A 13,516-nucleotide genomic window follows, 5' to 3' on the forward strand; every position below is an offset into this window, starting at 1 on the left:
ACCACCTACCACCTCTTCCACCTCCTCCTCCTCCTCCTCCTCCTCCTCCTCCTCCTCCTCCTCCTCCTCCTCCTCCTCCTCCTTCCCGCCCCTTCTGCAGGCTATCAATCTTAAGGGCAAGAATAGCACGCTGAAAATAAGTGGGCGGAGAAAGTTTTAATTGCACCTTATTCAAAGTTTTCTCCAAGCAAGAGACGCGGCAGAAATGCTTGCAGCTTAGAGGCTAAACTTGAAGCGCTTGCAAATGAACACAGGACTGGATGAGGGAGGAGCAAGGCGAGGCGAAGCGAGGCAAGGCAAGGCGAGGCGAAGTGAGGCGAGGTGACACAACCAACACTCGTGACGTCCCTGCCTGCCCGCCTGCCTGCTTACTTGTTACCCGTCACTCATACAAACTGTGCTCGCCCCTCAACCCAGCACACAATACACGCACAAAGGCGTTCCCGGTGCAGACACAAGTATACGCACGTGCGGACTCAGCTGAAAGCAGGTCAGGCGCGTCCTCTCCCTCGGAAAGTTAGAAGTCGAGGGCAGGAAACAAGGACGGACGGAAGGAAGGAAGGAAGGAAAGCGTGTTGTGCGTGTGTCACTTGCTGGCAGAAGGTCATTGTGTGTGTGTTTGTGTGTGTGTGTGTGTGTGTGTGTGTGTGTATGTGTGTGTTTTATTGTCAAACTTGTCCCGTTCGTTGGTGGTTCACTGGATATCGTTTTCTTCTATTGAGTACGGTGATTACGGATAGTTCTGAGGGAAATGTGAGAAATCAATCTCTCTCTCTCTCTCTCTCTCTCTCTTATTGCAGCTACAAATGAAGAGGAAACACTTGAATGCGTCACGGTTTTGAGGCGAGCGCCACCACTCGGCCAACATGAAATGCTACTCTCTGTCTGGTCTTCGGTGTTCGCGTGAAGCTATTATATATAACCTCTGTATCTCAGCACACAAGGTCGCTGCATCATCCAGATTACCTCCTTTGTCTTCTGCGGCGTGTACCTTGATATTCACAGATCGCTGCCGAGAAAGATTGGTGGGTCTGGTCAGGGAGGGAAGACTTCTGAGACATTTCAGCGCAGCACCTCCTCTATATTCAAAGGGATCGATTATGCTGGAGTAACGAGGGCTTGTAAGGAAGATTTTTATGGTTACAGTGACAGAATAATGATGTTTCTAAGTATTAACAGGAGAAACACTCTAAGTATCTACTATGCTGGAGTGACACGGGGCTTGTAAGGATGTTTTTTATTGTTACACTGACAGAAGAATGAGGTTTCTAAATATTAACAGGAGAAACACACTTGAGGATCTACTATGCTGGAGTGACACGGGGCTTGTAAGGATGTTTTTTATGGTTACACTAACAGAAGAATGAGGTTTCTAAGTATTAACAGGAGAAACACACTTGAGGATCTACTATGCTGGAGTGACACGGGCTTCTAAGGATGTTTCTTTAAGGTTACAGTGACGGAAGAACGAGGTTTCTAAGTATTAACAGGAGAAACACACTTGAGGATCTACTATGCTGGAGTGACACAGGGCTTGTAAGGATGTTTTTTATGGTTACACTAACAGAAGAATGAGGTTTCTAAGTATTAACAGGAGAAACACACTTGAGGATCTACTATGCTGGAGTGACACGGGGCTTGTAAGGATGTTTTTTATGGTTACACTAACAGAAGAATGAGGTTTCTAAGTATTAACAGGAGAAACACACTTGAGGATCTACTATGCTGAATGACACGGGCTTCTCATGATGTTTTTTATGGTTACAGTGACAGAATAGCGAGTTTTCTTGATATCAATAGGAAAAACAGTCGTGAGAACCGTGCTAATTGTCTCTGTGGGCGTGAAAATTAGACGTGGTGAAATAGCAGAGTGTTTTTGAGTCCGTGCTTAACCCCTTCAGTACCATATTCATTCTTTTCACTGTTTGGCGATTTTATAGTCTTAGAAACTCATATGGGGGGGATTAGAATAGTGAAGACTGTGGCCATTAATCTTCAGACCTCCATAGACCCTTCCTAATATCAATAAAATGGTCTAATCGTACACAAGTCTGAAGGTAAAAATGTGTTCTAGTATTGAAGGGGAGACATTACCGGGAAGAGTCTGGAGGCTGGGCAGGCTGGTGGTAACTTGAGACTTCACCGCAGCCTCGAGTGGTGAGTAAATATTTGTTATTGGTAAAGGAGAGTGTGGTGCTAGACTTGTAGAGAGTAAAGAAATACGCACTTGTTTAAATACCAGAATAAACTTGTCTAATCTATTAATAATGCCAAGGAAGAGTAACACATTCTCCACCACACACACACACACACACACACACACACACACACACACACACACACACACACACACACACACACACACACACACACACACACACACACACACACACACACAACTACGAGTAATTGCAAAGATTAATACCACACCCAGAAAAAGAAAGACAGGATTGAGCCACGAATACTTAAATTGAACAAAGCACCACCAACCAGGACGCCCGAGACGAGAGAGACACACACACACCCGCACAATAATTGTTTACTTTTTCTTACCTTGTACATGTAAATTGAACAGTTGTCCCTCAAACTCTGATTCCGGGGTGCGTTTTCTATTATGAGAACACGCACCACCGTTTTCTGCACTTAAGATTCTCCAGGTTTCGACAATTTACGTTTCTGCTCCGGGGAGATTAATAGGCGCAAGTTGGGAGAGAAAATCCCGCTCAGGTTTTCAGAATTGGAGCGAAGCTGGAAGAGAAGGAAGAAGATGAGAAGGAAGAAGAGAAGGAAAAAGAGGAAGAACAGGAGGAGGAGGAGGAGGAGGAGGAGGATAAAAGGAAGGAGAAGGAAAAGAGGAGGATGAAGAGGAAGAACAGCAGAAGGAGGAAGAGCAAGAGGAGGAGGTGAAGGACGAGAAGGAGAGAAAATCCTGCTCCAGGTTTTCATAATTGGAGCGAAGAAGTTTGAAGAGAAGGAAGAAGATGAGAAGGAATATGGGAAGGAAGAAGAGGAAAAATAGGATTAAGTAGAGGAGAAGAAGGAAGAGGAGGAGGAGGAGGAGGAGGAGGAGGAGGAGGAAGAGCAGGAGGAGGAAGAGCAAGAGGAGAAGGACGAGGAGGAGGTGGAGGAGGGAAAAAAGACAAACGAGATAAGGAAGTGAAAGACGATCGATGATGATGATGATGAAATTGGTTATGTCCTGTTTGATAATAGTAGTAGTAGTAGTAGTAGTAGTAGTAGTAGTAGTAGTAGTAGTAGTAGAATAAGTAGAAGCAGAAGTAGTAGTAGTAGTAGTAGTAGTAGTAGTAGTAGTAGTAGTAGTAGTAGTAGTAGTAGTAGTAGTAATAGTTGTTGTTGCTGTTGTTGCTGTAGTAGAGGCAGAAGACGAATAATAATAATAATAATAATAATAATAATAATAATAATAATAATAATAATAATAATAATAGAAGAAGAAGAAGAAGAAGAAGAAAAAAAAAAAGAAAATAAAAGAAAAAGAAAAAGAAAGAAAAGAAAAAGTAAAAGAAGATGAAGATGAAGATAAAGAAGAAGAAGAAGAGAGAGAGAGAGAGAGAGAGAGAGAGAGAGAGAGAGAGAGAGAGAGAGAGACAGAAAGAGACAATAAAAAACAGACAGTAACAGAAACAGAAACATAGACAGAGACAGAGAAAGAGAAAAAGAGAGAGGGAAGAGAAAATATAACAAGCCTATTTCAACTGGATGGGTGGCGAGGAGGGAGGGAGGGAGGGAGGGAGGAGGGAGGAAAGAAGGAAGGAAGGAAGGCAGGAGGGAGGGAGGGAGGGAGTGAGTTCAGAATAGAGGCATAAACACCACGCGCTGTGTCGCTGGTTAACTTATTCCCAATGACTCTTCCGTGAAGAAGCTTTTCCCAATAACCCTGTGGCGCTCCTACCTCAGGCCGGCACGGGAATGGAGGGGAAGGCTGGATCTAGTTGAGGGAGGGCAAGAGGAAGAGGGAGATCAGCCACTGTGTCCACTCGCCATAAGGACCACTGTAGGTTGCACTCCTTCCCTCAGAGCTCAGTGTTTTTGTTAGCGCACACTCTACAGGAATAGCTGGATTTTGTTACGTTTTTCTTCAGGTAAGTATCAATTTTCCGTGTACCGTACTAACACCTCCTCTTTACGTGTGTTTCAGTTACTTGGAGTTTCGTAGATTTAGAGGCGGTAACAGCACGTGGTGAAGTTTTGAGTGGCACTGGAGAGGTTAGGAGAGGGATGAGGGGGCTGCGGGAGGTAGAATCTTAAGTAAGGAGGCCAAGAGGAGGAGGGAGATCAGCCACTGTGTCTACCAACCATAAGAAACACTGTAAGCTGCACTCCCTTCCTCATAGTTGGATTTATTTACGTTTTCTTCAGGTATTTATCAGTGTTCCGTGTACTGTACTAACTCCTTCTTCTTTACGTGTGTTTCAGTTCCTAGGAGTTTTATAGATGCACGCGGTAGAGTTATGAGTGGAAGTATCAATCATAGGCCGCCTGTGTCACCTCTCTCTCTCTCTCTCTCTCTCTCTCTCTCTCTCTCTCTCTCTCTCTCTCTCTCTCTCAATCAGCCGCCTACTTAGACCACACTAGTCTTTGAGGAGGTTTTATGTGTCACCTTTTGACTTGTAGGTTGAGAGATGAGTGGTCTTGTCCCTGTTAACCCAATGCCCTTTCCTCCCTTGCCCTCCCATGGCCTACCCTGCCCTCCCCTGCCTTGTCTAACCCTGCCCTGCCCTGATCTGACCCGAGCGTGATTGTGCCTTATAGTTTATGCCTTAACTCCTTCACTACCATGGCACGTCTTCATATCTATTCTGGTTACTATTAGGGGATTTTACAAGGCTTCAGAAACTCATGTGGGGATTAAAATAGTGAAGACTCTGGACCATTAACCTTCTGACCTCCATAGACCCTTCCTAATGTAAATAGAAATCGTCTAATCACTTATCAAAAATCATGGTAAAAAATTGCATCCTTTTACTGAAGGGGTTAATAGCACTATCAGACTTGCGTTTTTCTATTTTTTTTTTTAACATTACACAGGCGTCTCTTTGCAGCAGCGGATGTGGTCTGCTTGTTTAATTATAGTGGCTAAAAGTGCATCAAATATTAATTACATTTATGAATACAGAAGAGAACACAGTAAAAAAAAATCTATAATTAAAACCTGGAGAAGGACCGCCCCCTACATCACATGCATGAGGGGCGATAGCAACCAATGGTGCAGCGAGCAGGTAATATTGAATCCTTTTTTTTTCCATTTTTTTTCCCTCCGTGTTCAGTTATTGCTTGATATTGCTTATTCACCGCTTACTTCCATCCTCACCCACTCGTCCTTTAATCCCTTCAGGACCGGGACACATGTTTACCTTTAGATTTGTGTACGATTAGGCCATTTTATTGACATTAGAAGGGTCTATGGAAGTTAAAAGATTAATGGCCAGTCATCATTATTTTTATCCCTACATAAGTTTCTGAAGGTATGTAAAATCACCCGATAGTAAGCAGAATGAATATGAAAACGTGCCATGGTACTGAAGAGGTTAACCCTTTCAGTACTGGGACGCACTTTTACCTTGAGTTTGAGAATGATTAGACGATTTAGGAAGGATCTATGGAAGTTAAAAGATTAATGGCCAGAGTCTTCACTATTTAAATCCTTACATAAGTTTCTGAAGCTGTATAAAATTACCAGTTAGTAAGCAGAATGAATATGAAAACGTGTCATGATACTGAAGGGGTTAAGCGCCTCCAAACATCCATCTATCTATCCATCCCATCCATCCCTGTCGCGCTTCCATCCTCCTCTTCACTCTCCACTTGACGAAACATTATCCTTTAAGATTCTGATAGTTTTGTACAGTTTATATGGAAATCTCAGTTACTTTTCTACATATTTCTTTTCATAGTTTCTTTAATGTGAAACAGCGCTCCTTCCGTGGCCGCGTCCGCCTCCTCCTCCTCTCCCGACGCTCACCTTGAACTTCCCTAGCGCCCTATTACGACAATCCTGCTCTAATTACCACCCGACGCTTCCCACACCGCCAATCACGCCGCACCTCCTCGCCTCCTCGCCTCCCCGTCAGAACAGCGGTGAGGTGAGGCGCTGCAGGGGAGACTCTTCCCGCCGCTTGTTTACACGGCTGACCCTTGAGGTTTGAGGGGAGGGGAGAGAGTGGCTGCGAGGAGGAGCCGCCACACGCCGCTCCCTCACTGTATGACGAGGTGTACATTACACTATTTTCTACGCGGGTAAACGAAAATATATATTCCTGCCAGAGTTCAAAATAGACTAGTTTATCTTCAAACAAGAGTCAAGGCCCAGGGGAAGAGGGAGAATTTCCTTTAGTCTAAACCCCACGCACCAAGTATTTCCTCACCAAACAAGGCCAGAAGCAGCAGCAGCAGTACCACCACCACCGCCACCACCACCACCAGCTCCCTAGGTTTAGAACACTCTCACTTGACTTGAGCATAGCGACCTCCTTACTTGTTCAGTAATCACTAAAGATAAATCCATGTGCGTTATTTTTTTCTTTATCTGTATCAAAACTCGTAGAAATCTTAGCAATAGATTTACAGACAGAAAAAAATAAATCAAGATGCAATAAAAGCAAGGCCGGATGCTTTCCCTTGTAATTAGGAAGATACGTATTGCTGAAAATAAGCACTAACTGAACACCACCCAAAACATGCATGGCTGTCCTTTGTCTTGTCAAAACCAACCTCAAGCCACACCATGCAGCACGAGCACACACACACACACACACACACACACACACACACACACACACACACACACACACACACACACACACACACACACACACACACATACACACACGGCAAATGCGATTACACTCACGCCCGAAATGTAATGTTTTATTTTCCCTGTTCTTTTCTTTTTGCAACACGTTCAATACACAACAATCTGCACCACAAGCTGACAAAATAATAATCCAGCCTTTCTCCATATTCTGAATTGCTTTACTCTTTCATTATTTATTTATTCTCTTTTTCAACTCCCTGACAGCTACAGTTACTTCTCAGTTTCATATTGTAGTCTTGCTGAAGTTTAAATAAGAGATTTTGAAAGACATCACTCACAGAAAAATCATGAAGCTTTTTTTTACATTATAGATTATTTTCTGGCGAGTTCCAGTATTGCTGAATGTGAAATTACATATACCTTAAACAGTCAAAGGGTTAAAGGTTACACACGTAATCAGTCTGTTGTTAGGAGTATCTTTTCACAATATATTTTTCTTTTATGTAAGAGGAGAAAATTGGCCGAGGGCAACAACAACAAAAACAACAACAAAAGGCCCACTTAGTTGCCAGTCCCCTTACAGATCTGTTACGTAGAATGCTTGTTTAAATATCACTTGGAATCGTCAAACAGTAACTTCCGCTTATCGAGATGCGGCGGCAAAGCGTTAGAAAATGCAAGTCCTGGTTTCACGGTAATTCGAATCTGAGTCAATCATATAACATGTTCTTCTGCTAAGGAAATGTCATCACTATTTCCAGGATGTCCATGTCATATAAAAACGTGGCAAAAGTCTGCACTGTTAATGACGTGAAAGGAAGTGACTGATGTGTTTATGTTACCGAAGAATTAAGGAAAACAAAGAATATGGAAGAAAAGGGAAAAAAAAGAAAAAAAAATATGCAGGATATCAATGACTTCGGGGAAAAATTCGCCTCCACTCAACGCCAATGATAATAAAGGGAGGAGACGAAAAGGAGGCTTTGGAAGAAGAGCAATTAGTAAGAGTCTTGCGAGGTACGATGAGAGGAAGGACTGAGCGTAAAAGTAAATTGAACTCAGTCCCAGCAGTGACATAGGCGAGCGAGACCCGCACGTGGAGTGACAGCCTGAGGTGGTGCAGGATTGAAGCAGTGCAAGCGAATGACTCCAAAGCCACCTGAGGTGTGAGCGAAATGATGCTGAGAACAATGAAAGGTTATAAAAGAAGAAATTAACCCCTTCAGTGCTGAAACGCATTTTTTACCATGACTTTTAGGTGTGATTAGAAGATTTTACTTACATTAGCAAGGGTCAATGGAGGTCAGAAGGTTAATGGTCCAAAGTCTTCACTATTTCAATCCCCACATGAGTTCCTGAAGCTGTATAAAATCGCCTAATAGAGAATAAATATGAAGACGTGTCATGGTAGTGAAGAGGTTAAAAGAAGCAGTCTTTTTCTTCTTTTTGTGACCCCTTTACACCTTAGCACACAGCGACAAGTGAGGAAAACAACTGTATCATCATTGCCAACCCCTGAATTATTGTGGATCTTCTTTTTTATGTAAGCTCATGCACACACATAACCAGTCAGGCAAAAGGAAAAGAAAATGAATAAAGAAGGCCCACTGTGGTGCCAGTCCCAAGAGAGATGTCAAAAGGACCATACAAAATTAGAGGATAAGTGTCTTGGAATCTTCCTTCTCTTGATAAGGTCTGATAGCTAAAATATTGTTTACAAAGACACTACTGGAAGCAAACAGAATAACAGAGTACTCGAAACGACTTAAAGATTTGCTCATTGGAAGTAACACATTAATATTAGCACTGAAAGGGTTGAGAGGATAGATTAATAACATCAAATGACATTCCTAACTCTTTTGCTGCAACTGTAATAGAGTAGAGTTTCTTTCATGTATCAGCGGGCTGAGAGGAAAAAGATATCCTTGAAGAAAATTGGAATGATGAACGCTGGTGGAGAGTTACTCGTACGTCCACCAATCACACGACCACTGCTTCACCACCGCTAACCACTCATCACTCACCACTCAGCAGTATGCGGCGGCTGATGGAGATCACCGCTTCCCTCAGTACAACCACGTGTCGCCACTTCTCTTAATGCAAACTCCTTGGCTGACACAAGATTTTTTTAAAATGTTACTATAAAATCAATCAAATGAAAAAAAAATTGCGATTCTATGAAGAAAAAACATGAAATCTCTTAAAGAAAACATAAGCTATTGATAAATATTATCTTATTGAGAGAGAGAGAGAGAGAGAGAGAGAGAGAGAGAGAGAGAGAGAGAGAGAGAGAGAGAGAGAGAGAGAGAGAGAGTAAAAGAATAGAATCACAATACTACAAATGAAGAGCTAAACAAATAACGTACGTACATGAAAAAAAATAATCACTCCTCTGCTGCTGAAATAAACTCGTTCCTACTTCATATCATATTTTTTCCCGAGCTGGTGGACAAGCTGTACACTCTGGCGGACTCTTATCTCCCGTCTCGGTACTGGTGCACGCGTCCGCAGCCCGCCAAGATATCCTGAGACGCGAGGGTGGCAAGGAAGGGAAGGGAAAGGAAGCGAGCCAATAAGTAATTACCCGCGGTGGACAGGTGGTCGCCGCTCATAATTCCTATAGCGATCGATGACGCATTCTTCACGACACTTTCTGTAGCCGCTCCAAGTCACGATTACTCAGCTTTAAGGTTTAACACTATTACTATGGCCACGTCCCCCTCTTCCTGCTCCACGCTAGCTGTTTTGAAGGCCACTCGCTGCCCACTGTTCAAGGCCCGTCCCGCCGCCATGGACACACCTACATCGCCCCTCTCATTAACTACGTGTTTCCCAAATGTTTCTGCCTTTGCATTTAGGAAGCAACATAGTGCATTTGTTTGAACGTTTTTTTTGTAAATTTTTTTACGGTTCAATTTATTTTTCACATTTTTTTCTGGTTATACTGAAGAATTTTGTGTTTAAACTACACGAAACTATTTAGATAAAAGTATGTTGGAGTTATTCAACATTTTATTTGATATTCTGTTGGCTTTCCCGATTTTATGTATGTGTCATGACTCATCTATGCCTCTGTACTATATCCATTGTGTCTGCTGGTGTGTGTGTGTGTGTGTGTGTGTGTGTGTGTGTGTGTGTGTGTGTGTGTGTGTGTGTGTGTAAATGACGACACCCACACACATTCACACACACACACACACACACACACACACACACACACACACACACACACACACACACACACACACACACACACACACACACACACAGACACAATTATGCAAAAGGGCACGAGTCACCCTCAGTTCCCCAATATAGGGATTCCAATTCTGTATATCTTTAGGCCACATAATAAAGTTAGGGCGAGGAGAGGAGAGGAGAGGAGAGCCTGGACATTCCCTCCACCCGTGCCCTCGTCAGCCTGGGGGAGAGGGCGACCCTAATTCACGGTGGGTAAATCACGGAGGAAAGGAAAATCATGAGTGACACTGGAGGGGAAGGCTGGGCAGCGTAGGGAGCGGTAGGAGGAAAGAGAAAGAGAGAGAGTGAGACAGTGGTGGGTGAATAAAGGATGAGGAAAGGGGAATTGGATAAGATCTGGTATGAGGGAGCAGGTGTTGTGAAGTAAACCTGGATGGGAAAGGAAGAGGAGGAGGAGGAGGAGGAGGAGGAGGAGGAGGAGGAGGAGGTCTGGTGGTCTGTGGGTTGTGTGAGGACTTAGGCAGGAGGTCGCCTTTAGTAGTGGTGGAGGTGACCCCTCTTGATGGCTTCCCCCTCCCCTCCCTTTTGGCACCTCCTCCCCTGAGAACAGTGGCAGAGAGAGAGAGAGAGAGTGGAGAGAGAGAGAGAGAGAGAGAGAGAGAGAGAGAGAGAGAGAGAGAGAGAGAGAGAGAGAGAGAGAGAGAGAGAGAGAGAGAGAGAGAGAGAGAGAGAGAGAGAGAGAGAGAGAGAGAGAGAGAGAGAGAGTATGGGGCAGGTGGGGGAGTAGGAGGCTGCGGGAGTGCCTTTAAAGTGTATTAAGAGAGAGAGAGAGAGAGAGAGAGAGAGAGAGAGAGAGAGAGAGAGAGAGAGAGAGAGAGAGAGAGAGAGAGAGCGCGGGGGTGTTGAACAGTGCCATAGTGCTCCGTGTGGGTGTAGAAAGGTGTAGAAAAGTGTAGGAAGGTGTAGCAGGGTGTTGATGTGCTGGGGTGTACTCAATGTCTGGTGTTGATGGCTGCTCTTATGATGGACGGTGATGGTGTGAGTGTTGCGAGGATGGTGTTGATGGTGATGATGTGGCGATGCAAATGATGGTATTGTGAAAGGGATTATCGGGTGTTGCAAGGTGTAAGAGGTGCTGGCGTGGCTGAAGTGGTGTTGCGCGCATTGTAGTGTTGTGAAGAGGGAATGTGTAAGTACTGAGGTTTACGTAGAGTATAGAATTGTGTTGTGTACGTAAGTGGAAAGGTGTTGTGAGCATTAGACATTTGTCCCAGGCTTTTGAGTTAATTTTTCGATCTTTTTTAGAGAGTGAAATTCTAGTGGGCCTTCTTTTTCCTAATATACTTTTTTGTGCCCTTGACAGTTCTTCCTCTCACATAATAAAAACAAAATAAAGCACCAGATTGTAAGTAGAAATGGCGATGTATATATTCGTAGTGTCTTAAGGGATGCTGTTGTCTTTGTAGTAGTATTGCGGACGTTGTAATATGCGTGAGGATGTTTTTGAGTATTCTAACCACCAAGACACAAGTAAAAAATGAATAGATATTTAGTATAAGGGTGTCGTTTTCGTAGAAGTAGTGCTGTGTACATTGTAATAAGTGCAAGGGTGTTTTAAGCATTCTAAGTACCAGGACACATTTTATATTCATTCTGGTTAGTATTTGGTGATTCTATACGCCTTCAAAAACATATATCGGGGTAGTTTTCGTAGAAGTAGTGTTCTTTACATTGAAGAAGTAAGTGCGAGGGTGTTTTAAGCATTCTAAGTACCAGGACACGTTTTCATTTTCACTCTGGTTAGTATTTGGTCATTTTATACGCCTTCAAAAACATATGTCGGGATTAGAATAGTGAAAACTCTGGCCATTCATCTTCTGACCTCCATAGACCCTTCCTAAAGCAAATAAAATCGTCTAACCATATCCAAAATGGGTCTCAGTACTGAAGGGGATAAGTATTCTAAGCACGAGGACACAAGTAAAAAAAAATTGTTGGTGTGTATATTTTTAGTGTCGTGGAGGCTGTTGTGAGGTCGACGTGTTGGATGGCGCCGGTATGGAGTTGTCAGGGGATATTGGAGCAGTCAGGTCACACAGGGGGGAGTCATGGTGTGTCAGGGGGAAAGTATACTGCGTCAGGGGTGGCTGGACAGATTAAGGGTGTCAGGGGGGCTGCTAAAAGTATCACATGGGGTATTGGTGCAGAGGACGTTACAGCTACTGACGGCGCCAATGTAAAACTGCCGGAAAAAAAAACTAGCCAAAAAATATATATAAAAAAATTAAAACATTCTCTCCAACTTGTGAAAGGCAAAGCTCTTAGGTAATTGTGGGTTTTGTTTAACGCTTGTGACATCTGTCTGGCAAAAAGTAAAGTAAAAAGGAGAGAGGAAATAGGTGAGATCGAAGGTGTGTTTTGTGAATAGGCAAAAAGTGATGTAAAATGGAGAAAGGAAGTAGATGAGAGGGAAGAGAGGAAAGGTGTGTTTTGTGAATAGGGTGTAGTAGTAAGATGGGCAAAAAGTGAAGCAAAATGGAGAGAGGAAATAGGTGAGAGGGAGGGTATGTTTTGTGAATAAGGTGTGGTAGTAAGATGGGCAAAAAGTGAAGCAAAAAGGAGAGAGGAAATGGGTGAGATGGAAGGTATGTTTTGTGAATAGGGTGTAGTAGTAAGAGTAAGCCGGAAAGTCATGTGGTGCTTTGGTGAGTCGACTGCTTAACTTTTCTATTGGTTTTCACCGCACGTTTCTTTCTCTTACTGTCATGTTTACCTTATTTTTGCGCCTGAAAAATGAAAAAAATTACGTACAGAAGCTTTCAGTGGTGTTCCATGTGGTGCTTTGGCGAATCGACTAAATTTCTATTGCTTTTTGCTTCACATTTCTTTCTCTTACTGTCATGTTTCTCTTACAATTTCTTTTTGCTTCGAAGAATGAAAGAAATTAAGTACAAACGCCTCCAGTGGTGCTTTGGCGAGTGGATTTCTTAATTTCTATCGCTTTTCACCGCACGTTTCTTATATTTCTTATTGTCACGCTCCCCTGACAATTTTTTTGCTCCTGAAGAATGAAAGAAATTACGTACAAACGCTTCCAGTTAGTACTATTTTTATTACTAAAGTCGTTTTTCTTTGTATTGCAGAAGTAAGAGAGTTATGCACAAAGGTCTGGTTTGCACTTTGGCGGCTAGTGAGCATTGTGCCATCTTGTCTATTAGAACACGAAATGAACGTCGCTGAATCTTTGGAGGAGGAACACCACACCAGCAAACACTCTTCGGAACATTAGCAGTGACAAATTAGTCCCTTGAAAAAAAAATATATGCTGAGTAAAGATGATGACGATGTTATTAACTGGGAAAAGGAACACCACGGCAGGAAACACTCTTCGGAACTTTAGCAGTGAAAAATTAGTGACTTGAAATAAAATATATGCTAAGTGAAGATAATGATGTTAATAATGATGACAATGATGATGATGATAATAACAATAACACCCACTAGAATCCAATTAACTGTATCTATGGTTTATGTAAACAG

At 43.0% G+C, this 13,516-nt stretch overlaps 1 long non-coding RNA gene across 1 annotated transcript in view; it reads right to left on the reverse strand.

Moving 5' to 3' along the window:
• LOC123520577 overlaps nucleotides 1–13,516 on the reverse strand; it is a 53,955-nt gene that overhangs the window by 569 nt on the left and 39,870 nt on the right. The window lies entirely within an intron of this gene.

The sequence above is a fragment of the Portunus trituberculatus genome, chromosome 47 (assembly GCF_017591435.1).
Source record: "Portunus trituberculatus isolate SZX2019 chromosome 47, ASM1759143v1, whole genome shotgun sequence".
Taxonomy (NCBI): Eukaryota; Metazoa; Arthropoda; class Malacostraca; order Decapoda; family Portunidae; genus Portunus; species Portunus trituberculatus.